The sequence below is a fragment of the Temnothorax nylanderi genome, unplaced genomic scaffold, assembly GCF_030848795.1.
Source record: "Temnothorax nylanderi isolate EJ_2023f unplaced genomic scaffold, tnyl_v1.0 TNYL_tig0665_pilon, whole genome shotgun sequence".
Lineage (NCBI taxonomy): Eukaryota > Metazoa > Arthropoda > Insecta > Hymenoptera > Formicidae > Temnothorax > Temnothorax nylanderi.
This window is the reverse complement of record NW_027249727.1, coordinates 1-15,123: the sequence shown is the minus strand read 5'-3', so window position 1 is coordinate 15,123 and position 15,123 is coordinate 1. Positions and strand designations below refer to the sequence as shown.

At 34.3% G+C, this 15,123-nt stretch overlaps 3 long non-coding RNA genes across 5 annotated transcripts; 1 reads left to right on the top strand and 2 right to left on the bottom strand.

Annotated features, from left to right (window-relative positions):
- Nucleotides 1-1,878: 1,878 nt before the first annotated feature.
- LOC139784721 (uncharacterized) lies at nucleotides 1,879-3,339 on the bottom strand. The gene is made up of 3 exons (XR_011721651.1): nucleotides 3,202-3,339; nucleotides 2,729-2,815; nucleotides 1,879-2,511 (listed from the first exon to the last, which is right to left on the bottom strand). It is a non-coding gene; the product is annotated as an uncharacterized lncRNA (long non-coding RNA).
- Nucleotides 3,340-3,475: 136 nt separating this feature from the next.
- LOC139784723 (uncharacterized) lies at nucleotides 3,476-11,344 on the top strand. Of its 3 annotated transcripts, none has more exons than XR_011721654.1 (4): nucleotides 3,476-3,882; nucleotides 4,469-4,946; nucleotides 5,221-9,664; nucleotides 10,233-11,344. It is a non-coding gene; the product is annotated as an uncharacterized lncRNA (long non-coding RNA). The 3 variants fall into 3 exon arrangements; XR_011721655.1 differs by having other exon boundaries at nucleotides 5,221-10,356; nucleotides 10,641-11,344; XR_011721653.1 differs by having other exon boundaries at nucleotides 5,221-11,344.
- A 570-nt stretch (nucleotides 11,345-11,914) lies between these two features.
- LOC139784718 (uncharacterized) lies at nucleotides 11,915-12,449 on the bottom strand. Its single transcript, XR_011721649.1, has 2 exons — nucleotides 12,309-12,449; nucleotides 11,915-12,235 (listed from the first exon to the last, which is right to left on the bottom strand). It is a non-coding gene; the product is annotated as an uncharacterized lncRNA (long non-coding RNA).
- Between the last annotated feature and the right edge of the window lie 2,674 nt (nucleotides 12,450-15,123).

The window sequence follows — 15,123 nt, the reverse complement described above, 5'->3', positions numbered from 1 at the left end:
TCGAAAGTATTAAGGTAGTCGACTCGCTACGTGCTAGTCATGTGACTGTTTGTAGGTTTTCACGTTCAGAAATATATTTCAGGCAATTTTTGCTAAGGGAAAAATAATTTTATGAATTATGGTGTAAAATTTCATACGTGACAAAGTATGTTACTTTTTCCAAATTCTGTGATTTTTCTCATTTGACTCCGTTTTGATCAGCTGATCATGCGAGTCGTCGAGAAAGGTTACAAGTGAGAAATCATCACATATCCTTTTCGATTGAATTTTGACCATTACTGAGAAAGGGTTTCAAAACGCATGACAGGGGTGTCAATCACTATCCAATTCGGCTAAGAAAGACGAGCCCCATAACCTGCAACTACAGCCAAGTCTTCCCAACCTCACCTCGACCAAAAAATGTCTGCTCGATTACCGCATTTTCAGTAAAATAAACTAAAAAATTAGCAGCGAAATCTCCGGTAAACTATATATTTTATGGTTGCATCGGATTCTTCGAAATCTAATGTACAAAAAGCAATGTTTTTTCTCACTTCATCTAATTGAAAAATGCGAAAATATGTGATTGAAACCGTGATAGAGCCTTCTTTTTCTGGCCGTCTGTATGAAGTAATGCAAAATTTGTGATTTTCGAGATCGATTTTCTAGAGTAAATAGTCGGTAAGGAGCCACAGAAAAAATCGACTGCAAAGCTGATCATATAATTTGATATAAAATCCAAAATCGAAAACTTTATCTAATACATGCCCTGACGAGGCGACTACCTTAATATAAATTTCTTGGACGTGTCAAAACAATTGGCAACTGAAAAATGCCAAGAAAAGGAGGTTCAAACATTCATGGAAGCTTCAGCTATTCATGTACCAGAACTGACAGATGTTTATTTAAACTTGATAGATAAGTGGGAATGGCCAATCATATATGATATTGCTGGAGCTGTGATACATAGCATTAAGAAAGTGTGCAATACTTGTGATGTATGTTTTAATGCTGTATTATGGCAAGGTCCTAATAATCATCCATACGGATTTGTTATCGATTTACATGATTATAAGGATGGTAAATTATATAAAGTGTCTGACGATTGTTTCAAAGCTATTATGAAAGCAGAAATAACGTTTCGACAACTTAGAGACACTCTAAAAACAGTAACTTATATAAACATCATAAACTTTATGGTTGAGAAACTGCAATACGTGTGGGATGGAACATATATTCCATCTTGCCATAACATCGGTCACAAAATCCTGACTAGATTTTTTACAATGAGATTAAGAATGTATTGTTTGAAACAAAAGGAGCAGTATTCCCAAGAAAAAAAAAGCATATACAATAGCAAGACTATGGCTATGCATGCTATAGTTTAATGAAAGCCCCTGACACAATAGTACGATTTACAAGAACATAGTCGATCTCCAATCAACATAGTTTAAGTTGAGAAAGTAATTTTTTTTTGCACCATTAAAGAAATTTTTTTTATTGAACAGTAACAGCATTGATTTCTAAAGAATGTTTTATGTTGCAAATATGTTAATATGTGCAATTGTTTTGTATAAGATCTTTAGATTTAGGTATTAACATTTTTTGTTAATTTCACTTTATAGTTTTCATAAAATTTATTTAAATGTTGAAGATATTCAATGCAATATGCTCATAAGGCGCTTGACTGATATAATTATAAGTTAGTTTAGGCTCTCTACTTCTCATGATGAGAAAAATACTTTTTTTTTTTACATTTACTGGTCATATGTAACTGTATTTATATCGTACAATTTTTTTTTTTTTATGAGTTCAAAGTTCAGTATTACTATAATTTTGTACGAATATATATGTTATGTATTTATGTTATGACAAGGCTCGAATAAAAAAGTAAACACATTATGTATGATTGCCATTTATTTTAAAGACAGTATGAGGTATAACAAATATAACAGTTTTTTGTCAAAAAGAACTCTGTTGCTTTAGTCGTGCAAAATATGAATTTATCCCAATAAAGGATCTTACAAAATGCTTAACTGAGTTATTCATTCGCACAATGCCTGTTTTTGCATATGTGTGGCATAACATTCACATGATATATAACAAAGATACTGGCATTTTTTTGCAAAATGTGGACGTCGTCGAATTTTTTGATTTTTGTCTTATTCGCATGATTTGTATGTAATTATTATTGCTTATTTTGTAAACATAATTATAAAACTCGTAATCAGAAAAATATTACAAATAATGTGACACAATGAACACAAGTGTTTAGGTCTATTTCCTTGTTTTACACTTCTTGGAACTACATTTAGTAGCAGTAGACTGTAACTTTCGCAATGCCTTCTCCATTTTGGCAATCTCACTGAACATCTTACATAACTGCTGCAGGCCTAAGTCACGTTCAACTCTCAAGTCTTAAATAACTTGTGATGCTTTGCTACACTGCAATTTCAGTTCCTCAATTGTATAACATTCTGTTTTGGAAACCAGTAGAAAAGGGATTGAATGTCTCTCTTCAATAGCACGAATCTATAACATACGTTATAACACAAATGAAAATTTTGATTGACATTTTATACAATTGTAAGCACATGACATTGGGTACGTTCAGGAAACAACGGTTGCACAACAGCTGAGTAAATGGTCAATGTAATTGGTCTAAATTTAAAGATTTAATAGTACAGGCCAATAATCACTGACCGCTCACTGATCGCTTTGTTTTCCAAAAGCGGCTATTAATACTGACCTTTGCAGAATATTCATTTGATACTTGAACAGAAGTAGTATCAGTCTCGTTACATTGTTTTTCCATTTTTATTTAATGAACTGGTTCCTAGACAATGAACAAAACAAATATCACATTATGATAATAACATTACTTACTTTATCATTTCAATAAGATATAAGTAAAAGTACTAGAGTAGGCGTCAGTGAAATAAATCATTTTTATTTCTTACTCTTACCGCTTGTAAGCGTAAGAGCTGAAGTTGGATTAAGAAATAAAAATAATTTATTTTGCTTACGCCTTTATTTTAGCTTTATTAAGGTTATTCTACATAGAAGTCGTAGTCGTGAGTTGTAAGAAATTGACCAATCACATTCCTAGTTGAGGAGAATATTCAATCTGTGATTGGTCAATTTCTTACAACTCACGACTACGACTTCTATGTAGAATAACCTTTACACTTTTTACTTCTCACTTCTTACGCCTACTCTTACTTCTTACTCCGCGTATTGTAGACGACGCTTCATCAGAGGTTAGTTTCTTCACAAGCGATCAGCTGCGGGCCCGATGGGAACCATGGTGGGGGTATAGGACTCTAGGTGGGGGTAGAGCTGTCGCTTCTCTGATTATCTAGGCCTCTAGGGGAGACATCGAACGCGATTGGCTCGCGAGTCGAGCCCCCGAATCCGGCCAATCACGTTCGGCCGCTCCGAGCCGCCGCCGGCGCGACGCCGCGCCGCGGCATACCAGGCACTGTAACTAGGCGCGACAGTTAAAAGCGTACGATCAAAGTCGCTGCGCACGACGCGGCCGATTATGTTTGCCGGTGAGCGGCCTTGCTACTCGTTTCCGTCAACGCTCGGAGTACCTTTGCCTGCGGAAGTCACTCAGTTATCGTTCTCCCTTTGAATTTCGCACAGGGGAGGAAGTGTTTGTGCTTGTGCTCCGTGCGCCCGTGCTGTGTGTTATTCGGAACGCGCTTTGTTTCCGCGATTGGCATTTCTAAATTTCCTGCTCCTCGTTCCGCGGGCCGCGGGAATAATCGCCAAAGCGAGTACGTGCCGTACGCGTTGAATAATTTGCGAGTGTATTAAGTGTTTGTGTCGGAATGAATCGCTCGCTCGAGACGGAGACGTCGCCGTCGAGGTGGAGACGTCGAGGCGAAGTCGGCGAAGGTATGTACGGCAATTGTGAACGATTTGCTTTCGTCGTGATATTCGCGGGCGATAATCGTGGCGCTCGTCTCGCCACATATTTCTGGAACGCGAATTGTGTAGCATTCATTTATCTCGTGTGTCGTGCTTTGAACGCTGTGCCGGAATTGTCGTGTGAGTTTATCTCTGATCTCCGATTCTCTCCGTAGGGAAAAAGAGGGCTGAGTTATATTGTCGTATATCGAGTGATTACTTTCGCGTACGGAGTTCGATACCGTACGTACTGCGCGTGCTATATTTCATTTTAATAGCGTATCTTTGATTAATTAATTGCGTCTGCGTGTCTTTATCAATCGTCCGCTCGACTCGTGTAGTATCGCGGCAAGTTCTCGACATCTTGAAATATTTCGTCGCGGTGATGAACGCAGAATGAATTGGGGCAATTATTATTATTATTTTAATTATTGTTTTATTAACTTATTTAATGAAAAAGAAGACAATTATTAATTATGTTGCAATTTTATTCTAATTCTTTGTAGCCTATCTATCCATATATTTATACATCGATAACTTGATTTTATAATATCTGCTTTTATATGTTACACAGTAAAGTACTTCCTTCCTGGGTACGACCTTGGCGAGGTGGGAAGGCCCAGTACCCCGAGGATGTTACCCAAGCAAAACCTTTGTTCTGCCTGCATAAAAATCCAAATACGGGGAAGCTAACGTACCCTCGTCCGCCGATTTAATTGAATAAACGAACCGCAGCCGGTTCGTCGCGTTTGCTTTCGGGAGTGCCGTTCAAGTAATCGGACTAAAGAACTTTTTCAAAGTCCATTTGAAGAATATTACGACATACTTGATGGAATATTCTTCTCATGGGCTTTTTAAACGGGAGTGCCGTACAGTATCGCGCGAAAGACATTTACTGATAATTATAATTAGTCCGCGCGCGATATTGTAGTTTATTATCCGCGAGTGTTTCTCGCGAGTGTCCTGTGCGGTGAGAGGAGAAGGCCTGACGTCCTGAGAGGAGGAGGAGGAGGTCTGAGAGAGACATCGGGCACCGGCGGAGCAACCTTGGGGTAAGTATCATCTCTTATCTGCATAAAATTAATAGTTTTTCCCACTTATTCGGACTGTTTTATTTCGATAAGCTAAAAATAATTAGAAAAAAAGAAATCATTTAAAATTTTATAAAAATTTATTTTTGTAAATATTTTTTCCGGAAAATATATAATTATATCAGTGAAAATCTAATTGAAAGACGAATTAAATGCGCGTAAAATAATGTGTATTTTTTGAAACATTAATTATTTTCAACGCCTCTTTAATTTATATCTTTCGTTTTTGTTACAGTATCATCGTAGCTATGTGGCCAAATTACCCGTTGCGCATCAGATCGGTGAGTGACGAATTTTTTATAATAGTATGAGGTAACGAATTTGTGAAACCTATATTAGATATATTTATGTATTATATCCATGTAATAGTACTATAGATAAATGCGACTTCTCACAAATCCGTTGTCCTAAAATGGATAGACTAGATCAGACTACGCTGAATAATTAATCCTGGAGCATCATTATTTTATTGATTTATTGTGCTTACGGGAGAATGCACCCATAAGCACATACATTATGTCGGTGCATTATTTGTTAATGCATCTAATCTGTGCATCGTAGAACACACGAAATATACCAGTCGCTTGAAATATAAACAAGTTATTTAAATTTGGTAAATATATATTCTATTATCAAGTATATAACGATATTAGTTATGGTCTTTTTTGTACAATACTAAAATCAATTATTTAAATTTAATACATTAATTACAAATATAGATTAGAAAAGGCTATAAGGGTCACACGCGGATCAAGGTGCGTTTAAATATTATAGTGATTTATTAATCAAATTCCAACAATCCAAACGTTTCGGCTCCTGTCCGAGCCATCCTCAGTGGTATAATGTTAACAATAATAATATGTTCTCCTTCAACATGGTGAGATTACTGTTTCAATTTTACAGAAACCTAGTGAGACTACAAGGTCCAAATCTGTAAAGTAATTAAGAAGTGACATCCTTGTCTTAAATTAGAATTCTAGAATAACTCACCAGGTAGTCTGGAGAAACGAATACATCGCAGAGTCAAATAAAAAGATGTGAACATATGGCAAAAGCAATGATCAGTACAAAGAGATCTGTACGAGGAGATCCCGTCGACACGACGCACAACACAATAATGATTCGGTAACACAGGCAGGGACACGTCTTATGACAAACTTTGGCAGATATAAATTGAAAAACGTGTAGGTCAAACGTAGCAAATAATAAATAATATGAAGTGAACGATGATAAATACAAAAATATTTCGCTGGTCGGGAATGTCTTAGTCAAACATTGGTAAAAATAAATTTAAACGTATAGATCGCAACTTAAAAAAAATACGAAAATTCCAAACATAAATCAACGGTAAAAAAACATATGATCTTGCCGACGAACAAAGGTGTCATGGACGTGGTTTTACAATTTCTCTAAGGTAGAAACGTATGCGTGGTGCAAAAACTCTGTATCAGACTGAGAGTTCAAACTGTTCTTTTGTAATTTAATATGTAACATTTCCGATACGAGTCGCTTCGATAAAAACTTTTCCTTGTCCAATATTTCCACATTTTCCCAATCAAATTCGTGGTTAAAATTTAATCTATGTTCCGTAATGACGGACTGAGTTCCGGTGTTTCTACGGATATGATTACGGTGTTCCGTAATTCTCGTTTTGAGTTGCCTCAACGTCTGGCCAACATAAGTCCCGTCGCAATTTTTACATGAAATTCTATACACGACGTTACTGTTTGATTGGGTAGGAAGGATATCTTTCTGTACTTTGATGAAATTCCTTAGTTTATTAAGACTGTAGAATGACAGGTTGACATTCAGATCCGAGAACACATTTTTGAATTTCTCCGATATATTGGAAACATATGGTACAGAGTAAACCACTTGCCTCGACTTTCTTCGTTCGTAGGTGGAGGTTCATTCTGTTTACGGGTGCGTCTATTAAGTAGAGACTTGATTCTCGTATTAATTGTGTCGAATATGAATGTCAACGGGTAGTCATTCAGTAACAGAGTGTCTACAATGAATTTTATATTTTTTTGATGGTATCTGGGATGAGATAATAATAAGGCCCTATCAACCATGCCCATGACCGTGTGACCCTTATAGCCTTTTCTAATCTATATTTGAATTTCGAGGGTCTTTCACACTTTATTGGACATTAATTACATTTTTCAAATTTGTTTTTAAAATTATTAAGAAATAGACAAAGAACTAAAGTAAAATTTTATAAAATATAGAATAACATTTTTTGGATATAAGATTTCACTTAAGTTTTTTATGACTTTTATTTTTCGTGTAGAATAAAAATTTTTAAAACATATACTTTTTATATTACAATTAAAATAAATAGAAAATAATTTTTTTATAGATAGACAGTTTAATTATAATTGAAGAATTAAAAAATAATAAAAGATATAGATATCTGTAGGTTTAACAAAATAAAATAAATTAACTGATTATATAGATAAGAAAAATTTTGATACAACAATTAAATGTGTTTCTTCATTTTCTTTTCTCTCTCTCTCTTCCTATCCCCTATATTCCTCCAGGATTAAATATTACATAAATTGGTGTAAGAAAGCAAAATGTATTAATAAATTCAATATGCATGTACGTATTACAAATGGAAAAGACCAAAAGATATTTTGATTCGCGTTGCATATATTCCACACATGAATCTCATTATATATAGATCACATTAAGAAGTGTTAATCGTACCTACTTATTTTTATTGTACACATATGTACAATGTACAATGCACCGATTTTATCCTAATCTATTATAGTTTATCCATGTAACTTGGCTTTGTATAAACAAAGCAAAATAAAATGACGTGAGATCCAGTAAATATTTTGTCGCGGGACAGAATCATTTTTTATGTGGAATTATCTCAAAGTTGATAGTTTTCATATCAATTATATTACATTAAAATGCATAATATAATCGTAGATATGTATTTCTGATAAGTCATACTAAATATAATGTTGATAACAATTTGCATTATATTAATAACGAAGTATTTATATAGATATGTAGGTATATGAAAGTTTGTAAAGACAAATGTTACATGCGCGGAACTTAATAAATTTATTTTATCGAGATTGCGATACTAATTATGTGAAGAAATTATTGTTCCCTTTGGATCTCACGTCATTCAATCTGAATATCTTACTTGATATCTAAAGTGAGATTAAGTAACGATTCGTGATTTGGTTCGCGGTTCGGTTCGCGATTCGATTTATATTAAACATTGTTTGTCCATTCATTAATAAATAATTGATTGATCGAGTCATCAATTAATTTTTAAATTTCTGTTGTCTCGTGTTTCTACATTATATACTATTGAAATCCAGATAATCGCGACTGATTGTGAGATATAATCGCGACGATTTTTATTAGAACGCGATTAACATAAAATTCTTTCATTTCTTGATGATATAATTCTGTTTTACTTTCTATTACTGCTATAATTCTTGGACAAATAAATTAATTACGCGTATCTTTGTGAAATTAAAAGCAAAATTAAGTCAGACTTAATTGGTTGTTTATTTTTTCCGATATGATTAACGCGCGCTTATTAACGATCGCAACGATTCGTAATCGACCGTAACATTATAATCGTCTGCCGGCGCTGTTAATCAGCCGGCATTGAAGGAGTTTTTCTCCTTCTCATTTTCTGGCTGACATACAGCCAAAATGGATTTTGCCAGTAACAACGTAATAGGTGAGTTCAATGATCTTGGCCAGAAGAAACTATGGAAACTACGCTACAGCTTATAAGGTAAGGTCTATATTGACCAGAGAGAGAATTGGTTCGTAAGGTAATTAATTAACATACATAAAATAATATACAAAATAATTTGACACACCTTACACACCTGTTTATTTGCCCAAAGTAAGGCTATTTTCTTTATATTTTCTCGCATATGTGCGAGATTAGAAAATCCCTTCTTAATTAAATCTCAATCGCGCGCATGTTAAAACCCTCAATTCTATATTTCCCAAATCTCAAGTGATCATATCACATTGAGGTATCCCGCTGAATTAACCAGCAAATCAGGTACTCTATAAATCGTGTCGCGGTCTGAATTAAAGATTTATATTAGATTTATACTAAATTGTAATACGGGTAGGTAGGACTATATATCGGAATATGGGTACACTGAGAGAAATTTGTTGGTGATTAAAACTATACTCGTTTTGTGAGACGTAGCATAGTGAACTTGTATGCGATATGTGGTTCATACATCCAAAATTCTGATAACGGCGCCTTAACGCGTCATGGTAGTCGATACAGAGACATTTAGTCATAGGTCTTCTTTAAAAAGAGAAAAAGAAAAAGGAAATATAATAAGACTTATTACTACTATTACTTACTACTCTTATTACTTATTGAATTAACTTGTAGAATGTAAAATTTGACTGCATTCTGGGATATGATTCTAGGACTTCGTGGCTTCACAGAAGGTTAAGGCTTTCAATTACTTACTGGCTCTTGGTTTTTAGTACATACGACGTGCACAAAATTTAAGTTCAAATTATAGATTTGGAATTAAAGTCGAAACGACTGATTCACGATCAGAAAAACAAAGCACGCAATTGAAGTAAAAATTGAAAATAGAAGAGAACTTGAGAGAGAGAGCACGCAATGTTGCAGTTTATATATGAAAGAGGTTCTCTAAGAGGTGGGTTTTTAATGATGGAATACATTACCCTATCCCCACACACATCACCTACCACTCCGTCCTTCATACACGAGTATAATATGATAGTGGAAATAAGTGATATATCTGCTCTTATTTCAATTTGAATAAAATTCTATCTGTATATACGTTACGTGACGTCTCAGGCTTTCCTTGTTAGTGTTTAATATATCTTGCATTAAACTTTTACAAAGTTCTCTTATTACTCTTTTGCTAAACAGCAGATCGATTAAAAAATTTCCATGAAAAGTGTGTTCGAGATTAGAATTAATATAGTATTTATCAAACGGTAGACGCAACGCGGTTTCCCGTGAAATTTGCTCCCTGTTTTATGGAACGAGTTGTAATTTCATCGCCTTGCGATAAAATGATGAACCTGAGTAATTTGTTAGAGTAAACATGCACTGTCGTTCTTTTTAAAGAAACTTCAAGGAATTTATGCAGATCATTAAGCGCACTCCCCTGGTCGTGCGTTGACGATCAGTATACATATAATTACACTTGTTGCTAGTTGCTGCAAGCTACGGTATTAAGTGACTTTTTTTTATAGCTTATCCCACCTTCAAGAGAATAATTCTCAGGGCGAACCATTTCATTACTCGACATAGAAAATCGAATCGCGATTTGAGCTCGCACGATTCTCTCTGTAGATCAGATAAAGTTAAACGCACACGGTAATTCCTCGTGCTAATAAAGTGCTAATAATGTCTGACGTGGAGTATACTGCGAGACGAGGAAGGTCAAGCATATCATTATAAATACCGATTATTATATTACGCATTTCCGAGTGAATGCATCAGATGCAATAATATTGGCTTCCGGTATAACGATTTTCTTCTGCTGGTGCTTGTCCTTCATCATCGCCAAATTCTCTATTAATGTCAAGAGGCATTCAATGGCAAGTCCATCATCTTCTGGATATTCGGAGGTTTCTGCATCATTAGTATTCTTTTCGTAGTATTGCTGTTGCCCGAAATGCAAGATCTGCAGCAAATTCAGGACGAACTGAGTGGAGTGACTTCGATTATAAACGTCGAGAACGGGACGAAGAAGTGAGGAGGGAACACTTTCGTTCGATTATCCTGATCGACGAACGGTGTATACTGAACATCTGATAAATTCGCAAGATACTTTGAAGAGATTAGATATTTGTAAAAGATATACGTAGGATAAAGTTTTTATAACATATCTAGAAATTTGATATCATTGAGCGGAGAAAAATCAAGTAGAGTATCTGAAATACGGATAATATATATGTGCCTATATTTTACTGACAAATTTATAAAAATATATAATATGCATGGGCAAAGAGGAAATATCTTTGAGCTTGGACCACCGTTCAGCCTCCTGTTGCTTGGATCACAAAGAAAAATGGAAAACGGATCAATGAACAAACAATAGTTCGATGATTTAAATGAAGTGATAAATGGAAATTTAAAAATAATAAAATGAGGATAGATTCTATTTTTGCTCATATATTATATTAGCTGGTTACCCGGAGTTTCCCCGGGCGTCTTTTTTTTAAAACGATTTTATTTGTATTATTAGATTTGTGTTCTAGCTAATCTTATCCACCAATGTATAATTCATAAACACATATTTTCCAATAGCTTTCAACGTCACCCATGAGGTACTATTATTAACGCGTTTTTTTTAGTGGTATCCCCAGTATTTAAATTCTTTAAAAGAGTCGTACTTAATGACTTTTGTTACAATCAAAATCGGAATTGATTTACATAATTCTTTAACTAATTATAAGTGTACGTGTGGTGTATATGTGTATTTGAAACTAAATTAAGTCAAAATTAAAAATAAAATATAAAGAAATGTTCGCGGGGTGAAAACAGAGAGATGATTTTACTGATTTCATAACCAGCCTGTTCCGTCGATTCCGTCGATTTAATTGACGTTTAATAGGACATTATTGGAAATATAATTCATTTCCCACATAGCATACATATCAAAAAGACATCCAGAAGATATCCCGAAGATATCCTATCTCTTAAATATATCTTCGGGATATCTTCTGGACGTCTTTTTGATATGGATGCTATGTGGGTTAATTTAAAATAACTATGAAAAGAGATTACTCCGAGTCCACCGATAAATCATCTAACCCAGAAGTAATAGAAAAAATAGTCAAAACGAGTTAAAGGGATGGAAGGGTTATGTATAACCGAGAGACTTCCAGAACACGCGAGAATGTACAAGTGAATAAAAAAAGGAGCAATATCTGTATATATACATATATATATATAAGAAATATGTGTTTGTTCCGCCAATAATAAATAACAAAAGGTGCGTATATTTAATCGACTATAATTGGCCAAAATTTTCACAATTACACGACGTTTCGACCCAAGCTTCGGGTCCTTCTCAAGTAATCTAACAACAAACAATTATAAAAATCGCAGCGTCAATACAGCGGGTCAAAACATGTACGGAATTTAAATCGTGAGTAACACTTAAAAATACCTGATGAGGAAAACGTGCCATTATCAAACAATTCTCAGTCAACTGGTCGTGAAATTTTGATAGAAAAGTCACAGAGTGCTAAAAAATATATTTGTCAGTAAGTTGTCAAAAAAGTAAAAAGGAACACGAACAAAGAAAAAACCTTAGTTACACAGAGAAAGTTTTCCAAAGGCACCGGTTCGTATCATGCTCGTTGAGTTAACGAAGTATCGTCAGAACGGCACAGCAATTACATGTTTATGCGATGGAAGTCGGAAACGAACTGAACATATCGCGTCATGTAGTTGAGAACAGATCGAACGGTTGACGGAGCGGGTGACCCCAATACAAATTATAAACAAGAGATGACGTTGTCATAAATAGGGTCTAAGTTATCCGTATCTTTCTGTAAATTAATGGTATCGGAATATTTTTTGATGAGAAACATTTCAGCGATTTCTCTTTTTTAGTATTTTTTTCTTTATGAAGTATCTCAACTTCAGACCATTTAAATTCGTGGCCGAGAGAAACGCGGTGCTTGCTGACCACAGAATGCTGATGATCAATCTTTTTTATATCATTAAAATGTTCCGTGACGCGCGTTTTCAAGTATCGCTTCGTTTGACCAATATAGGAAGCACAACAATCGTTACAGTTGATTCTATAAACCACCTCAGTAGACTGGTTTTTATCGAGACGATCCTTGCCCTTTTTTATGATGGTATCTAATTTTTTGGGGACAGTATAAACTGTAGTAATACCAACATTACTGAGTGTGCGACTTATAGTCCCGCCAAGATCTTTAACATATGGTAGTACCACGCAACGTCGAGGATCAAATTGAACCGGCGAGCTAGCAATATCTGGTTTGTGTCGCAGCTGCTTAATTCTATTGTTGATGTGCTTATTAATGAGATCCATTGGGAAGGAGTTATTCACCAAAATTTTTTTGACTAAATTGATGTTTGAATCATGGTAGCGAGCATCAGACAATAGAACAGCATGATCGACTAAGCTTGTAATTGTATTCACTTTATATTTCAATGGATGGCTAGAGAAATAATTCGTGTAACGGCCGGAGAACGTTGGTTTTCTATACCAATTCGAGGTCAATCTATTTCCATCGCGGATGACTATCGTGTCGAGAAACGGGAGGCCATCGTTGTTTTCTAGTTCATATGTGAAATTTAATCGCGGGTGGTAACTATTGAACACATCAAGTATGTTATTTAGTCTTGACATCGGAATTATAGCAAAACTATCGTCTACATACCTACAATAAAAAGGAAGGTCAAAGTCAAGAGCACCAAGGCAATGGGTCTCCAAATCCTCCATTACAATATCAGCCGCCTTGGGAGAGAATGGAGACCCCATTGGACTGCCAAAAACTTGCTCATATATATATAATATATATATATATATATATATATATATATATATATATATCTCCGCCTGGGGATATATATATATCCCCATACTTAAAACCCAAGTAGTACATATCTCACAAAATTGTCTCACAAAAATTGTCTCACAAAATTGTCTCACAAAAATTGTCTCACAAAATTATTAAATTACAAAATTGTTACTTTATTTAATCCAAGTGATATCTACCTCGAAAAAACCTAAATAACAAGTGGTATCTATTTAAAAAAAAAATATGTGAAATCTTTTAATACTGCGTCAATTACAAAGAGAGAATATATACATATATATATATATATACCTTAACAAAATTATTATTATATCACGAAATTGCGTTACCAAACTCAATCTAAGTTATATATATAAAATGTTTAGTTGAACGTATCGAACTAAATATTTCTTGGGATTAACAATTTTTTTTCTCAGTGTATTTTTCGAGATACAAAGATTACGTCTACTACTTGTTACTTAGGTTTTTTCGAGGTGAAGAATTTTACAGAGGTAACAGTACAAATACAAATATTTTATTAAAATATTTAAACCCAACACAAGGGAATACAAGGTATTTAAATACAAGTTTATATATGTATTTTAAAAGATTTAATCGCAAAGAATTACAGAGGTAACAGTATAAAATATAAATATTTTATTAAAATACATAAATTTTTCTTATAAAAAAACTTGGCGCTGCTAGAACTCGAAATTAGGTCAGCGTGGTGTGTATGTGCGAGCGAGTGACATGGGTGTGTTTGATGTGTGTGTGTGTGTGTGTGTTGTGTGTGAGACGGTGAATAATGTGGTTTAAGCGATTACAATTAAGTATAGAATAAGTATAGAATAAGTATAGAATAAGTATAGTATAAGTATAGAATAAGTATAGAATAAGTAATATTTACATTTGTAAAGATCTCTCTCTCTCTCTCTCTAGCAGCGCCACCTTCTTGTAACCTTTCAGTTGAGCTGTTTCTGAAACCTTTCTCACGCAATAAATTTGAAAACTTTTAATTAAGTTATTTCGGAAATATTTCATAATATAATTTTGCAAATCTTTCAGTTGAGTTTTTAATGAAACTTTATACACATATAGGAGAAGTAAATAGACGAATTTAGAAATTTTTAATTGCAGCCCTAAAACGGTTCTAAGAGATGTAACCACACTCTTCATATATGTAGGGCTTCTTGCTTTTCTCAGATATTAATTATTAATATTATATTATATTATGTAATGATATACGTATCTTTTATATTAATATTTATAATATATCAATTGTTGTTGCGTTGTTTTTAATATTTACCAGTTAATAAATAATTTCAAATTTTTGAACACTAAAGCTGCCTATATACGATACGAGCATAAGCTAAACTAAAAGGAAGCATCAGAACCCGAGGTCGTCACTAGCCCGTTCGATCATGGAAGTCAAGCAACGTTGAGTGCGGTTACTACTCGGATGGGTGACCGCCCGAATAAAAAAAATACGGCAATATATTTCGGAAACCTTTCAGAAAGTTTTCAAGTGCGAGAAGCGCGGACATTTTGCTATTCCAGAGCTGTCTCAGAGATGTTT